Below are 18,240 nucleotides of genomic sequence, written 5' to 3'. Positions count from 1 at the left end.
GCTTTGGGCATTTCTCAGGGGTATCTCTTTTCAGCATTGCCACCAGAGAGAATCAACCAACCTTTCTTAGTTCCAGTTTAATAATTCCAAGAGAAGATTACTCATCGCAAAATCCTTAACTTAATCACATATTCAAAAACCCTTTTTTCATAGAAGAGAACATCCACAGATTCCAGGGTTTAGGACCTGGATATACCTGTAGGCCATTAACTGAGGTTATCACAGGGGCTCTGCAGAAAAACAATCAGGATGGGAAGAAAGGATGTTGCCTCTAAATGAGGTGGCCTGGGAGGGTGAATGCCATGAGGGAACTTTAAGTCAATAATTAAAGAATGAGAACAAGTCTTGGCCCTTGATTCTTCATCAGTGCCCATCTCAAAATATAAATGTCCATTAAAAGTTAATAAAAATTCTATGTAAATAATTTGAAAAAAATAATAATTCCCAGAGAAGGTCTCCTCTCAGCCTTTCTTGAGCCACGTGCCACCCTACAGTGGATACCATGACTGCAACATTCTCTGCCCCATGTGGATATAGCAGATATCCAAATAAAGGTTTGGATAAGCAGGTTTGCTTAACTAGAAGAAAGGAAGGGCACTGGACAGTGAAAATAGATTTTCATGATCCACTCTATTTTCCTATTTCTTTTTTCTACCAAATTTCTTGAAAGCATTGCCATGATTTCTGTATCTACTTAATCAACTGTCATTTATTCGATCCTGTCCATACTGTTCCATCACTACATATGCCTTGTTAAAGTCACTGATATCTTCATTGTGGTCCTTGACTTGTCTCTGGAAATTTTGACTTGGTGAAACCCTCCTTGCTCTTCAAAACCCTCATCTGTTGTGATTTCAGTGCTGCCAGCCTCACTTAGCTCTTCTACTTTCCTTTTTACATTTTACTGTCTTTGTTGGCCTTTGCCCAGCTGATTATTTCTTCGAAATTTTTATTTTCCAGGGCAGTTCTTTGCCCTGATTTATACCATACACTTTCTTTGGGGATTGGACTGGCCTCCTGAGACTCTGCTTACCACACATAAACCAGGAACTCCCAAATCCCTGTCTTCTGTTTCTTTCTCCATCCTGACCTCCTGATGGGCATTTACAAGTTCTTCCTCTAGATGTCCCTTTGACATTTCAGATGTGTACAGAAACAGATGCACTATTTTTTTTTTTTTCCTCCCTGGACTTCCCTCTAGAGACTTGTCTCCCCTTCTGAAGGTCCATTTTGGTTAATGGTACCACCATCTCCCAATCTGCTAAGCCAGGAACCTGGGTTCTTCACTTTGTCCTCTTCGTTTCCCATAGAAGTGAGAGAAGTCCACCTCGTACATATCACTTGGATCCATGTTCTCTCAATGCCCATATTCCCTGGTTTGGTTCTGAAAGTCATCATTGCTTACTAGGAGTATTGCAAAAGTTTGCAAATTGGCTTCCCTGTTCTTAAACTTTTCCTAATCCCTGTGGGGTTATTGTTTATTGTGTGTAAATAAAAATATGTAATTCAATTATATAGTTAATATATATTTAATTATAATGTTTAATATATATAAAATATAATAGATTTAATTATACTATATAATTTTATATTTTATATACATATATTTATGACTAGTTTTTCCAGAATACAACTTGATAAGTTACTCCTTTGCTTAAAAACTTGCACCTTTTTCTTGCTTTCTGAAGCCCTGAACAATGGACTCACCCAAAACTCATCCCTCCTTGCAGCCCTTGATTCAAACACTTCAAACTGAACCCCATTTTCATCATGCCTTTAAATATATTTTATATTTATTTAATACATGTTCATAGTTTTTATAGTGAAAAAATCCTGCTTTATAAGATTTATTGTGAAAAACAGTAACCTCTGCTTGTGCTCCTTCCCAGGGCAGCCATTTTCAGCTCTTTCAGCTGTTTCTTTTGGATTGCCTCCATATTACTAAGTAATATGATGATCTGTTTTGACTTTTGAGATTTAATGTTATCTTTATTTTTGCCCTGTCCTGCCTCCACAACTCACACACACACACACACACACACACTTTTCCTTCTATATCCTCTCACTATGGTTATATCATACACTTGATAGATACATATTCAGACTCTACCTTAACATAACTACATGAATATTTCTCACAGCTGAGCCATATTTGCCATACTTGAATTTTTTAAATGAAAGTATGAAGACTATATTACATTACAGCATCATTTTATGTAATGACAATATAAGTTACTATACTTGTCTATTCCAGTGTATAAATCATGTTGTCATTTATCTCATCCCCTGCAATGACTTGCTTGGAGGTAAGTAGGCATTTTACTCAGCATCTAGTCTTATTCACATTTTTTGTGGACAGTATGAAAGACCTAGCACCCATCCATCATCCTATATATTGGTTTGTGTGGAAGCATCTGTGTGAGAAGTACGCTTTCTTTATCATGATACAAAGATTTAAGGTAGAAGGTGGAATGTCATATGATGTAAATGTTATCATGTAGATAATGATGTAAATTAATAGGACCACATTTACTTTTTTGAACAACTTTCTATTTTCCCTGGAGTTAACAATTGCCATGATTTTTGAATTTTTTACTTTTCTATATACCAATCAGTGGTTCAGTCCTAAGCTCATTGTCAAAAGGTAAAATATATTCTCAGTATATTCATAGGTGCCAGTCATCCTGTTGTTTTATTTATATTTTTGGACTTGATCTTCTTGAACCCCTCTGTCTCCTCATCTGATTTTTCAATTTGGGGTGAGTAGAAATGAGGTTAGAGGCACTGAGGCACTGAGGCACTGAGAATGGCACTGAGAAAGGCCCTGAGAAACAAAATATATACATTGCTGTGGCATTTTGAGGGAAGAGAAAACACTTCCCCAAATGTAATCCCATTTACTTTATTTTTTAAAAAATCATCTGTTTATTTCCTATGCTACAGTATTCCATGTCCCTTTGGGCTATATAGGCTAGGGTTTGCTCTCTGACTGGTTCATGTTCACTTACATGCATTCTCCACCAATATATGATGGGATGATAACAATGCTAGTGATAGTGACAATGGTTCTACAGAGGATGGTGACCAAACATCTCCAAATGATATCCGTTTCATCTTGCAAAGGAAGGAGAGCAGTCACAGAACAGAAGCAATCAGCAATGGTGGCTTCTTCCCTAGGGAGCTGCAGATGATGCTCTGAGAAGCCACACAGTTCTTCACTGGAACACAGATGCCCATATAACAGGTCTGTAGGAACAGCCTACATATCTACAGTGTTCACAGCTTGCCAGGTGCTGTGCCTGCATTTTCTCACTTGATCCACGTGGCATCCCTATGAATTTGGACAGTTAGGACTCCCTTTTGATGGAGTAGGAGATGCTGCCCATTGTCAAGCAACTAGTGTTTGTGGGACTTGGGAGTCGAGTCTGACTCTAGAAGGAAATCTGACACTAGAGCCCCACTCCTTCCTCTATGGCTTACTGCTCTTGATCTTAGAAGTGATGTATTCAGGGGATAGTACCAACAAATGGAGTAACAAATGATTGAAGTGAATACTAAAGGTGTGTGGAAGAACAGTATACTAACTACACTGTGAGCATTGGACCATTGGGATCTTTTTATTTTCATCTCAATGTCCTCAGGATTTCCCTGGGTACTTCTGCTGAATTTCAATGAGTAGAATACATCATTTCCACAAATGTGCCAGTATATGTTCTATGAAAAAGGAAGAAAGGGCACATGTTTTTAGCAATACCTACAAGGTTCTGCAAAATCAGAGCTAGCTTTTTGCTTGGTCTCACCTTTAGACTTAGCATTATGTGTTCCAGGTTATTAAACCTTGTCATTCCCTCACCTCCCATGTATTTCACACTTCTATGTTTTGTTAATGCTGTTCCACTGCGGTGAAATCTCTTTCTCCCCATCTCCACCTAGCAAAAACCTAATCACCCGTAGGATTGTACAGATATCATCTCCTCGAGAGACACTTTCTATGACTTTGCCAGAGAATTCCTTCTCCATGTTCTACAAAGACGCATTTATCTTGCCTCCAGTATAGCATGGCCCCATGCTGTCTATACCAGTATTTAACACAGTGGTTGGCTTTCTGATGGCATTTAGTGAACGTTTATTGAATTAATACACAAATGTTGAACAGGTAAATATATTCTGATATAAACTTTCTTTCAAATTCTTCAGAACCACATTTCCTGGATAAGAAATTTTTCCATAACTGTTCCCTCCATGGTTTACTTTATCCTATCTTTTATTTTTCTTATTTATTAAAAATATTGTATAATGGAAAGTGGCTGACCCTTAATTTCTGACTATTTTTATTATACCCAACTGAGTGCAAATATTCCATTCCACTACTTTGTTATTTTTTTCAATGTTCAACATACATATTACTCATAAAAAATGTGACTTCCTGCTTTATTTCCAGCATAACACATGAGGGTTCCATAAAATTTACTGGAGAAAATGAAATGTAGTGCAGACAGGAGATTTTATCTATTCATGTGGCTCCCCACTGTCGACTCATATCATGTAATTCCACTTAGCACTTCTGGGCCCATTTCCTTCAAAGTACTTTCCAAGCATTACCTAAGTGATGTTGTATAGGCGAGCGGATGGGACGCCAGGAACTCAAGCCGTAAATGCAGAACTGTTAAACACAGTTCTGAGGAAATTAGATTTTAGACTTGGAAAGAAATATGGTCCTGATGCTAATACCCTGTCTCAATTCAAATGACCAAACCTCCACCTCCCCTCTGACATCTCCTGTATGAGGACAAGGGGGATATTATATTAAATGGAAGGGTGACTGAACAGTGGTGTTTTGAAGATATGAAAAGCTATAATCTTCCAAGATCAGCCACATTAAAAAACGTGGTTTTTTTCACCCCAAGATTGTCGAGAAAAGAACTGCCATCACTTCATAATCAAGACATAGTATACCACACCTGGAAAAGCCAGTAACAGTTCAAGGACAACCATTATTTTAATGTAAGAATCGATATTTTGTAAGTGCCTACTATGTGCTGGGTGTTTTGTATATGGCATCATTAATCCTTTTTTTAAAGATTTTATTTATTTATTTATGAGAGACACACAGAGGCAGAGACACACAGGCAGAAGGAGAAGCAGAATCCTCACAGGGAGCCTAACGCAGGACTTGATCCCAGGACCCTGGGATCACGCCCTGAGCCAAAAATTCAGATGCTCATCCACTGAGCCACACAGGTGCCCCTTGTTAATCTTTTTCATAAAACTTAAAACAAGGTTGCGATTCTGCAAAATTGAAGTCTTGCCCAGTGCAGTCTCTATGAGACTTCCATCTCGGAGGATTCTCCTCTGTAAAAAGGACACCTTTTTAGAAAATGCCACCATGTAGAGAAAAAGGGGCTAAAAACTGTCCTCGCAGGGTGAAGTTTTCCAGAATTGGTTTTTCAAACTCATGGAAATAACTGGAAAGTTCAAACTAATATAGTTGTGACTCCTGGCGAGTGAGACCATGGGGTTTGAGAGAGGGGTAGCTTTCAGTTATTAGTTTATAGACTTCTGTATCACTTGCAATTTTTTTTTACAATAAGCACGTAGTGATTTAGGAATTGCAACATACCATAATAGGGAAAATGTATACACTTTTTAAAAATAATCCAGGTCCTGTTTTCACATATTGCTTCTCCTTCCAGTCCAGTGTCATCTGTAAATCTGAGGAGTAGTTAATACCTCAGTTCTTCCTGCAGGCAGGAACGTGCTCTGTCTAGTTTCGACCTGTGTCTGTAGCATCTAGCAGCCGCCCAGTGCCTAGGGAGAGCTCAGTCATTGGTTGAATGAATGAGCTCTGTAAAGGAATCATAAATTTCCTGTTTTCCTTTCAATGATCATATAATCCGTAAAAAATTCCAGTTGTCTTGAGACTGCCATGGTGTTTGGGTGCATGCATTTGCATTAGCAGTTAAGATGGTACTTGCAACAAATGATCTAGGCTACCGAGAAAAGGAAACTAGGCAACTGGATGTGTAAATGACGTGCATGTGCTGAGCTAAGACCAACAACACTGTGTCAGGCTGTGGGGTAATGGCTACGCAGATATCACGAGACCCTTCCTGGTATTGCCCGGCTGTGCACAAAGCACCTGCCCATTGCCATGAGGACCGTGCAAGGTAGACCAGTGATCTCATGTCACAGTGATGTTGTTAATTTGATTTTCACGGGGTTTGCATTTTAGTTCTAACTTTTAGCTTCATAGTGATATAAAAGCCATGAGCAATATTTAATGATCCTTGTGCCTATGTTTAAGTAACGTTATGATAAAAATAATTTAAGGCCAACACTGAGGGTCTATCTTTTTTTTTTTTTTAAGAAAAGGAATTACATTGAAGAAATACAAGTTGAAACTGTTATTAAAACTATTAAACCAGACAAAATCAAGGACAGAGTCCTATAATTCATACCTTGAACTATCAATCCACAGTTTGGGTATATTTGGTCCATCAAGCAAAAATACACATAACTATTACCCACACTGGGAAATGGCCTTATCCTTAGGATATAATCACAGATTTCATTTCATCAAAATCAAGACACACCATATCTTGGGGCACCTCTTCACCTATCAGTCCAGTGATCCTGTTAGTTGTTCATGTAACAGGTATTTGCCGAGAGCCCACTGGACACCAGACCCTGTTCTGGTGACTCAGGGTCTCAGCCATTGGGGCTGAGAAATGACACAGCCATTCTGGACTCCTCAGATCTCCACCTGGTGTGGTTCTACTATTTACTCAAGTGCATGCAGCTTTTGTCATTATATATCAATTATCACAACTAGGAAACCAGAAGCAAGGCATGTGCAGTTTCTGCCTGTTTTAAGGCTTGAATTTCACTACCCTAAGCTCCCGCTGTGTTCTTTTGACTTCACTCCTGAGGCCAAGTGAGATGCCAAGCGTTACTCTCCTCACTGGGCTTCCTCCCCCTGCTCCGCTCAGCTTCTTTCTCCCCTGGGCCCAGGGGACTGGTGATTTTGCTTGAATTCACCTATGTAATTAATATTACTTCTATTACCCACCTCTTCTGCCCGTTCAATAGATCAGCCTTCTGAATAGCCCTGACCCTGGGACACCTGGGGGGCTCAGCAGTTGAGCACCTGCTTTCGGCTCAGGGTGTGATCCTGGAGACCTGGGAGCCAGCCCTGCATTGGGCTTCCTGCAGGGAACCTGCTTCTCCCTCTGCCTGTGTCTCTGCCTCTCTCTCCCTCTGTCTTTCATGAATAAATAAATAAAATCTTTAAAAAGAAATGAATAGCTCTCACCCCAGCAAAAGATATCTGATGTTTGTAGATAAGGGAAAATATGCTGTAATAATGATACCAAGTTGAAAGAGTAGGAAATAAAATTGTATATGAATGCTGATTATTGCCACGAGACATAAATTGATATATTCTTAAAATATTTCAGAAGAAAATTATGTTATTGGTATATTATTATTAATAAACTATATTGAGGGGGATCCCTGGGTGGCTCAGCAGTTTAGCGCCTTTGGCCCAGGGCATGATCCTGGAGTCCCAGGATCGAGTCCCATGTCGAGCTCCGGGCATGGAGCCTGCTTCTCCCTCCTCCTGTGTCTCTGCCTCTTTCTCTCTCTCTGTGTCTATCATGAATAAATAAATAAATCTTAAAAAGAAAACTATGTTGAGTTCAATGTTTATTACATTTTTTTCTGTTGAACTTGAGAAAAATTAAAATTAACAAATAAAAATAACTGCATTTGGGGGCACCTGGGTGCTTCACCAAGGTTAAGCGTCTGACTCTTGATTTCATCTTAGGTCATGATTTCAGGGTCGGGAGACAGAGCTCCATGTCAGGCACTGAGCCTGGAGCAGGCTTAAGATTCTTTCTCCCTCTGCCCCTCCGCTCCTAAAAAAATACCAAACTAGTAACTGGATTTAGTCAACATGACGTTTTTGGTGAACATATGATGGCTCTAAGTTTTCACAACTTTTTAAAAAAAGATTTTATTTATTTATTCATGAGACAGAGAGAGGCAGAGGCACACAGGCAGAGGGAGAAGCAGCCTCCCTGCAGGAAGCCCGATGCAGGACTCGATCCCAGGACCCCAGAATCACGCCCTAAGCTGAAGGCAGACGCTCAACCACTGAGCCATCCAGGTGCCCAACCAGTTTTTCTAAGTCCTCACAAGAAAATGAGCGTGATCAGCCTCAAACTTACAACAGAGTCACCCTTAAAGTTATCATTTTCCTCCCTTTTTAAAAAAATGGTGAGGGGGAGCGCATATGCTTCACCCAGGATTCTGTGAATTCTAGCATTCTCTACTCTTTTCCATGACTTCTCAAAAAAAAAAAAAGTCTGATGGGGATTTCATATTCTCTACCTCTTTCAGTGCCTTGAAATATTTGTTAGAATAATTCCTTGGGCTTCACCTTCTTTTTTATAATGTTTGCCCTACCTTCTTTGGGAAATGGTATTTGCATCTAGAAAAGAAAAAGAGGGTTGGACAAGATTATCACTAATTTACCTTCCAGGTCTAAAATATTACATTAGGAGCAACCATGTATTTTTTTTTTGCAACTATGATTATATACAAATACGAAAAGGTCTATCAAATACAAATAAAGTATAAAATAATTGAAGTTGGAATGACATATAAATTTAGCTGAGTGGTATAATAGTTATTTTTGTTTTGTATAACCAAGTTGACTTTGATGTTTAACAAATCAAAATCATTTGACTTCTGAAACAATAAACACTGGAAAATATACTTTAAGAAAAGAAAATATACTTTAAAAACTAAGAAATAATGAGTATTAATTTTATTGGCAGCATTTATTTCCAGTGTTTCTGTGTTCCACTTAAAGACTATGGACTAGCCAGTCACAAAAGAACAAATATTGCATGATTCCACTTACATGAGTCCTGGAATCCTTGCCTCATTGACAGCAAGTAGAAGGGGCAGAGGGAGTTACTGTTTAATGGGTACAGAGTTTTAGTTTGCAACATTAAAGATGGTTGTGGATGATGGTGACGGTTGCATAAAAATGAGAATATACTTAACATCACTGAACTGTACCCTTGAAAATTACTAAGACAGTGAATTTTGTGTTATGTGTATTTTACCACAAATAAGAGACAATATACTTATTATTCAAAGGCAGAGAAGTCTGTTTCACTCCTATATATTGACAACATTTTTTAAAAATAAAATGCTTAGAAAATTACTAAGAACTTATGGAATCTAAATGAAAGAAAACTTAAAATTTTACACAAGATATAAAATTGGTTTGAATAATTGGAGAGATGTGTGTAGTTCTAGGTAGGAAGATACAAGTAGGAAGATACTGCTGATTGTATCAAAAATCTAGAAATCTAACATACTCCTTTTGTGAAAGACAAATTGAAACCAAAATGCATATCAAAGATACATATTTAAGAATGCTCGAAAAGATCTTTAAAAAGAGGAAAGGGAAAAAAAAGTAGTAAAAGTGAATCAGGACCTCTAGATAGTAAGATGTATTCTAAAAACTAAAGTAAGTTTAAAAGGTTGGCAAGATTGGAATAGACAGATAGCTGAATGGAACAAAATAAAATTCAATAATAGAGCCAAATGCATGCATACATTTACTATTTGATAAACATATAGTCCCAACCATTGGAAGGAATGGATACATTTATTATATTATTAGTAGTATATGAGAAAGGGCATTGGTTAGTCCTTTGGAAAAAAGTACCGTTTGCTTCTCATGCAAAATAAGTTCCTGAGAGCCCAACAATTTAAACAAGCTAGTAAGGGGGCACCTGGATGGCTCAGTGGGTTAAGCATCCGCCTTTGGCTCAGGTCATGATCCCAAGGTATTGAGATCGAGCCCCAGATTGGGCTCCTTACTCAGTCTATTTCTCCCCCTCTCTTTCCCCTCCCTCCCCCCACTCATGCTCTCTCTCTCTCAAACAAGTTAGTAAGAAAAAAATACTAAAAGAAAATTTGGGAAACAATTTTTTGTAAGAGAGGATTGAAAGGACTTTCTAATAAATACTTGAGATCCAGGCACAATAAATACATACTTAATAAATAGGACCATATAAAAATTACACACTTTTGTGGAGAAGAACCAGGAATAAAGCAAATACAAAATATTAAGTCTATTTTCCTTATGATACAAGGAGCTCTTAGAATTAAGGAAAGAGCAACAACAAAATCAATCCATGTCCAAAAAATTTGAATCTGTTCAGTCACACACGAAAATGTGAACAGCTTTATAAACTTTAAAAAAGAAATGTTCATTATAATTCAAATAGGAATATAATTTTTAAAATGTGACATATGTCATTCTTCACATAGATTGGCAAAAACTAATATGTTGTGTAAGTGAGAGTTTGGGGAAACTGCAAATTTACCCACTGATTGGAAAAGTGGGAATCACTACAACTTCTTTGGAAAGCATTTATGCAATAAATATCAATATTTTAAATGAACATGCTATTTTATCCAGTAATTCTCATTCCAAAGCTATACTCTCACTTGAGAGCAAAAACATAAGTGTAGAGGATACTTGTTTAAACCCTGTCCTTAGGGGCACCTGGGTGGCCCAGTGGTTGAGCATCTGCCTTTAGCTCAGGTCGTGATCCCAGCATTCTGGGATCAAGTACCTCATCGAGCTCCTTATGGGAGTCAGCTTCTCCCTCTGCCTATGTCTCTATCTCTATCTCTGTGTCCCTCATGAATAAATAAATATTTTTTAAAAAACAAACCCTGTCTTTACTATCAAAAGACTAGGAACACATCTATCTATAAGGAAATGAACACTTAAGGAAATTGTGGTACTTCCAGGCAATGGAGTATTATGCAGGCATGAATTAGATATGACAGTATTAAGTGCCAGAGCTTAGGAATAGACAAATTGACAGTGGAATAAAATAGAGAGCCCAGAAATAGACCTGTCCATATGGGCTCAAGTAGCATATGGTTATTAGTAATTTTTAAAGTATAAATTAAATAATAGGGTTCTATTAATGCTTACTCCACTGGCAAATATTTAAAGAATGGTAACTTCAGTATTGTTAGGCTGTTGATCTACTCATCTTTTTGTTGATTTATTTATTTAGTTTTATTTGTCCATTCATTCATTCCATTATTTAATTGATATTTATTGCACGATATACATACTGCCAGGCGCTGAGCTCTTATTGCTACAAGTCTAGTTGATTAGAGACACTGCAATTGTGGCAGGATGAATCTACAGCCTAAAATGTTCCTTGACTGAACAAGTTACTTTCTAGAAATTTATCCCACATCAATAACCAGGTACACGTGCACAGAAGTAGTTAAAAGGATATTTATTATAGCACTTCTGGAGGATTGTGAAATGGCAAGAATCCTTCCATCCTTATACATGCATCACCTGAAATGTGACATTGCAGATTCTCCCACCAAGCCAGGGGGGTCATTTCTACATCCCTTGAATCTGGGTTGGATGTGTGACTTGGGATAGCCAGCAAGATTTTAGCAAATGTGTCAGAAGCAGAGGCTTGAAAAGCACTTGCACTTTGGGACTTACCATCTGAGACCATGAGGCCACCGTGTGGAGAAGCCAAGGCTAGCCCACTGGAAGATGAGAGACTGTGTAGAGAGAGGCCCTGCCATTTCAGCTGTACCAGATCTCCCAGTTTCCTCAAAGAATTGTGAACTTAGGAAAAAGGGTTGTTGGGGTGCCTGCATGGCTTAGTTGGTTAAGCATCGGACTCCTGATTTTGGCTCAGGTCCTGATCTCAGGGACATGAGATGGAGGCCCATGTCGGTCTTTGCACTGGGCATGGGGCCTGCTTAAAATTCTCTCTTTCCGTCTGCCTCCCCTCCTCCACAATCTCTCTCTCTTCTCTTTTTTTTTTTTTTTCTCTCTCTTCTCTTGTACCCTCCCACCCTTAAATAAAAAGAAAAAGGGTTGTTATTTTAGGCTCTGAAATTTTGAGGTGGCTCATTATACAATGGAAACCAGTTGATAAGGCATTCTTTGTAATCGCTAAAAAACAGTCTACTTATATGTCCAACAGAAGACTGGTTAAGTGAAATTTCATTCATTCAGACAATGCAATATGAGACTGCCGTTAAGAATGATGTGGTTTATGTTAACTGACATGGGAAGCTATTCTTGATGTGTTGTTAAGTGAAAAAAGAAAATCACAAAATAGTATATGGAATATGATCATTTATGTATAAAAAAAGCCTAAACATATGAGTGCATCTGGCACATTATACTCTAATGTTAACAGTGGTTATTTCTGATTTTTGAAATTAATTCTTTGCGTAGCAGTACTGTTTTGTTTGTCTACTTAGATTAAAAGAAATACTAATGAGAGGCTGGGGGCGCGTTATAGAAGAGATACTGAATGCAGTCTGATTTCTATAGGTAATATTTGAATTAACTAACTTTTTAAAAAGCCATGTCTATGTATACGCCTTGGTCCCAATGCTGGGCTCTCGCTTTTCTCTCCTCACCTCAGCTTCGGGAACAGTCCCGTGGGCCTCCGCTCCTGGGCTCCTCTTCCTGTCTTTCCCCTTTTCTGCTTTCCTGCTAGGGCTGGTTGGCCCCCATGAAACATTCATTACAATTTTATTCTTCGCTTCTATTACAGCGCCTTTCTCTCTCTGCTCGGGTTCCCATGCAGGATCTGTGTTTGTGGATGAAACCCGAGAGCACTTGGCTACAGACACACTTTTGTCTTCTTGGTAAGCAAAGTAATGTGAGAGGAGGCCCAGGGACCTAATGAGTGCTACCAAGTGCACCAGGAGGGCGCCTGTTCAGAAGGTGGGAGATGCAGCATTAGCAGTGGGGAAAAGGATGCACTGAGAATCCGCTGGCCCACTCTTCCAGATACCCACTTAGTATTTACATTTTGGCTTCTATTGTAGAGCTGAATATTCCTTCCAGAGTGCTTAAAAAAAAAAAAGATTTTATTTATTTATTTGAGAGTGAGAACAAATGAGAGAGATCATGAGCAGGGGGAGGGAGAGAGTGAAACAGACTCCCCTGCTCAGCAGGGAGCCCAATGTGGGGCTCGATCCCAGGACCCCAGGATCATGACCTGAGCCAAAGGCAGGCACTTAACTGACTGAGCCACCCAGGCACCCCTCCAGAGTGCTTTTTAAATTCTGACTAATCTTGTGGTAGGTGACAGCCTCTTTTCACCCATGGAAATATTGAATACCCAAATGAGTAAGTGATCTCTCCCAGGGTAGAGGAAAATCTAGTATCAAACTCCATCATCTGATTACTACCAGTGGTCCATAAACAGTCACTCAGAAAGGAGTGATATGGCAATGCTGCTGGCCTTTCTATAAGTAAAATGATAATTTGCTATTAAAAATTATAAAATGATGAATAAAAATCATAAAACAATGAATAAAAAAGTAACAATTAATGGACTTGGATCAAGGAAATTAATGATAGTATTTGTCTACATTTTTATCCATCTGCCTCTCTCTCCATCCATCTTTCCCTGTGTCTATACATCTTGGGAACACATTTTTTAAATTTAAAAACATATATTTTTTTAAGAATTCATTTTGGAGAGAGAGAGCATGGGGACAAGTTGGGGGAGGAGCAAAGGGAGAGAGAATCTCAAGCAGACTCCCCCTGGGGACTGGATCCCAGGACCCTGAGATCATGACCTGAGCTGAAATCAAAAGCTGAATGCTTAACTGACTGAGCCATCCTGGCCTCCCAAAACACATTTTTTTTTTAAAAAGTGAGTTTATGTAAGTAAAGGCATTGTGTCTGTAGGCCTTTTGGGGCAGTTTCTCAGCCTTTGTATCAAGTTTTCCAAAAACTCAATCAAAATGCTAAGTGATGCAGTATAATTATGTGGTTTTGTGAGCTTCAGGATAGTTTTTATTTTTTTAATTGGTTCAGTCTCATGTTTTCCCTAATGGTTACAAATGATTTGAGGCTTGGCACTATGAAAATCTACTTAGTGGAAAGTAATCCTGCCCTGGAAGTCATTCACTGTGCCTGGGGTGGGGAGAAAGAGTATTTCACATATTACCAGTGTGAGTGGTTGCACTGAATCCAAACTGTAGCAACTATTAACTGTGGGTGTGTGCTAATCCATAATTACCATTGAACTACTTTCTTGGAATAACCAAAGATTTATCTACTTTGAGTTCTTTAATACCATGCAGTAAGTAGGTAAGTATGGAAATAAATTCCTCAAGCTATATAAAATCAGACTAAGGCAATTTCTCTTAAATGTGCCCCCTAAAATCTGTGCACAACTCATTTATTGAGCATTCCTATTTATTGGGCTATGCATTTTCCTGGCTGTTTTTTTTTAAATATAATTTATCACTTTTAAGTCCCAGTATATTGAAGGATCAGATAGCAGTGATACTAAAATAATAAGGTTGAACTAAACCTTCTCTTTTTAACCACATAGAAATTGTCTGGAAGCTCTGGTGAACTCCACTTATTCCTCACTCCCAGGTCCCCTCCATAGGAGATAAGGTTGGAGGCTGAATTCCCACCATGAAGGGATGCTGGCTGGTAGTACTTAAACTCAAAGAGAGAATGGTGTGCCAGTTTACTAAATCAAATCCATGCTTTCATATAGGATATGCAGAAACTACTTGCTTATCCATCAAATCTTTATTATCTATTATGTACCAAGAACTCTTCTAGGTGCACCTGGGTGGCTCAGTCTTTAAGCATCCAACTCTTAGTTTCAGCTCAGGTCATGATCTCACAGTCTCGAGATTGAGCCCCACATCAAGCTCTGTGCTCAGTGCAGAGTCTGCGTCAGATTCTCTCTCCCTCTCCCTCTACCTCATGTTCTCTCTCTCTCTCTCTCTCTCTCTCTCTCTCTCTCTCTCTCCTCTGTCAAATAAATAAATAAAATCTTCAAACAAGCAAAAAAAGAACTGTTCCAGGTTCTCTGGCTATGTCTCCCATGCTGACATGGGTCAGCAAACATCTCTGCATTGCAGTGTGACAATTATTTGGTCAACTTTGACCAAAGAAGTTGAAAGAAGTCTTCAGAGAAGAAATAACAAATATAGACACAGAGGCTTCCAACACAGGCATTGGGGCAGACATACCTGTAAGTGAATTGTACTTCTCCAGAGAAACCCACTCCATGACCTTGGGAAGGTTTATTCATCTGCACTCAGTGCAGTTTCTTTGTCAGTAGAAATATGAGAAATAATATCAGGGAAGAAAACATGTAAAAAGCTTAGCACAATCCCTGGTACATAGTATGTTCTCATTAAATGTTAGTTATCAGCATTATTGTTACTACTCGCCACCCTCACTGTGTGGATGAGGGTTAGACCCAGACCTATTGAGGAGTGAGTTACCCCAGTTCACATAGCCATTAGGAGAAGCCATAGGAGCAGAAGCAGGGTCTTCAGACCGTCAGTGCTGGTTGCTTCCATTATGCAGTGGTACCTGGGAGGCTGACACCACTGAGAAGCCAACCTTCTTCTGGCATCTTTAAGGCTTTGCCTGGACTATGCCCCCTCTATGATAACAAACCAATGTCCACATTCCCTTTTTACTTGTAGAAATGACATTTCCCTGATGGGGCAGGAAGTTATTCTTTCTCTGTGAACTTGATCTGAAATGGACTAAGTGGAAGAATTAGAGAAGGAAGAAGGATGACATGTAGAAAGGCAGTAGTACCAGAGAGAAAGCTCTTTGTCTTGATCCATAGACATTAAGACCTAGTGCAGAATTGGTCTGTTGTCCCTGAAGCACCTGAAACAAAGCAGAATTGGGTCATTTTTCTCCTCCACCATGTGTTTGCTTTAGAATGAGAATGCGCAGAGCAAATGAGCCCTCTTCTAAAACACCGACCTTAACAGTTCATGGAGGAGGGGTTCTGTCTATGTCCAGGGGCCCAGATGGGTCTTATGAATGGATTTGTTCTAGGGGGACAGTAAAGAAAGGGAGGGAAGGGGATTCCCAACCCACCCCCAAGTGCTGCTCCATTTTCAGATTAGAGTAAAATGCATAAATCAAATGCAATATGGACCTCTCTTGGTCCAAACATGTGTCGAGTTCTTTGATAAGAGACCTTGCACCTGTCCAAAGCTCCCCAGAATCCCTGGGGAGGAGGTAGCAGAAAGGAGTGTGGTTGGGTTGAGTATCCTGGTGATCTAAGGAGAAGGAGCCAAAAGAGGACCTTGTCCTCCTAAATCACGTTGGAACACCGGAGAGCTGCATTGCCACTGGTAACACCCTTGCCCTCCTGGCAGAGACAGGCCACATTGACCTCATTCAAATGCCATCCTCCCAGGAAGTTTATATTTGTGTAGCAATCTTCAGCTTCCTTATCTAGACCTCCTGATAGATACTTCATGCATCTAGCCAGCAAGGCATAGTACCACTCTCCTACAGGTGAGGGCCTTGCAGTCCAGAAAGGTTGAATGACATACATGGTTGACAAGCTGAGCCAGGGTTTGACTTAAGGTTCTTCTGATTCTATGCCCAAATCATTTTTCCCCTATGGTCTGCCCTGCTATAATGCACGTTTCCATTCATTCATGCTCAGTTGGCCAAAGGAAATGATGTTGGCACCCCTCACCTACATGGCCTCCAGCTCACATAGGTTGTACTTCTTCTGAGCGCACTTTTATGGTGGCCCCATTGGCTCATGACTCCACTTCTTTTTTTTTTTTAATTTATTCATGAGAGACACAGAGAGAGAGAGAGACAGAAGACAGACACAGGCAGAGGGAGAAGCAGGCTCCATTCCATGCAGGGAGCCTGACATGGGACTCAATCCCAGGTCTCCAGGACCACACCCTGGGCTGAAGGCAGCGCTAAACCACTGAGCACCCAGGCTGCCCACATGACTCCACTTCCGATTGCACTGTTCTGTCATTTGTCAACTTTAATCTCCACTATTTCCACTCTATTACTTTTGGGCATTTTTAAATATGTAAGGTGACAGCCTCCAGCCATGTTGAGCTGCATACAGGGCAGTCCAAATGACTTCCTTAGCTACTGCTACGATCTCTGCTTTGGTACATGCTCTGCCCCAACCTTATGTTTCTCAATGGCGCTGTTACTTGATCTCTCAACTTCTGATAAGGAATATGTATTCACTACTAAACACTTTGTACACAGTATCATGAGTTGATTACAATAATAAGTAACATAAGATGAGTTCTAATTATTGAGTTCTGTTATTATGCTCATTTTATGGAAGAGAAACCAACAATCTGAGAGGTAAGTAACATTTCCAAGTGGTAGACCTGGAGTGAAAGCCAAGGTCTGCCTGACTCCAGTCAGATGTGTGGCTAGTGGCTACCATATTAGCACAGCTTTAGACCATTGGGTTCTGCTCCCTTGTGTCAATTCTCTGAGTTTAATGGCAATATGAACCTGTAATTTGTGAAATTTTCATACATGAGTTTCCATTTGAGAAACAGAATTTTTCCCTTACAACCTGATAAACTGTATTTTAAACAGATATTTGGGGAGGTGAACACAACCTACACCCTCAAGATATTATTACAAGGCTCTCTTCTCCCTTGTGATGATCTCTTTCAGAGACCATTCTAGATGTAAATCACTGGGGAAAATGTTAAGGAGTTTATTATTATTCTTAGTCCACATATTCTTCCATGACATTTTATTTTATTTTTTAAAGATTTTATTTATTCTGTGAGAGACACAGAAAGAGGACAGAGACCTAGGCAAAAGGAAAAGCAGGCTCCCTACAGGAAGCCCAATGCAGGACTCGATCCCAGGACCCCAGGATCATGACCTGAGCTGAAGGCAGACGCTCAACCATTGAGTCACCCAGGTTCCCTCCCTTCCCATGATATTTTAGAAACATAAACTTATCTCCAGATTCCCATTTCCTTAGAAGTTTGGGAAATATTCCTAGAATCTATCTTTTAGAGAGCCAGGCTGCTTGCAAGTCTTTAAGGAACTTTAAGGTCTGGTTCACATAAAAGAAAAAGAAGTTCATAAGGAAGACAAGGGTTTGAAAAGTCTGGGCTCTGACAAGTGTTCCAGCAAGATAAGAAACTTAGAGACCAGAGGAGGGAAAAGGTGAAACATAAAGGGATGGACAAGAGGTTCAGAGTACCACTGTTCTTTTTTTTTTTTTTTTTAAGTGGGCTCACCCCCAGGTGGAGCCCAGTGTGGGTCTTGAACTCATGACCTTGAGATCAAGACCTTAGCTGATATCAAGAGTCAGATGCTAACTGACTGAGCCATCCAGG

Source organism: Canis lupus, chromosome 11 (genome assembly GCF_011100685.1).
Source record: "Canis lupus familiaris isolate Mischka breed German Shepherd chromosome 11, alternate assembly UU_Cfam_GSD_1.0, whole genome shotgun sequence".
Taxonomy (NCBI): domain Eukaryota; kingdom Metazoa; phylum Chordata; class Mammalia; order Carnivora; family Canidae; genus Canis; species Canis lupus.
The sequence above is the reverse complement of the archived record's forward strand: the minus strand, read 5'-3'. Positions refer to the sequence as shown.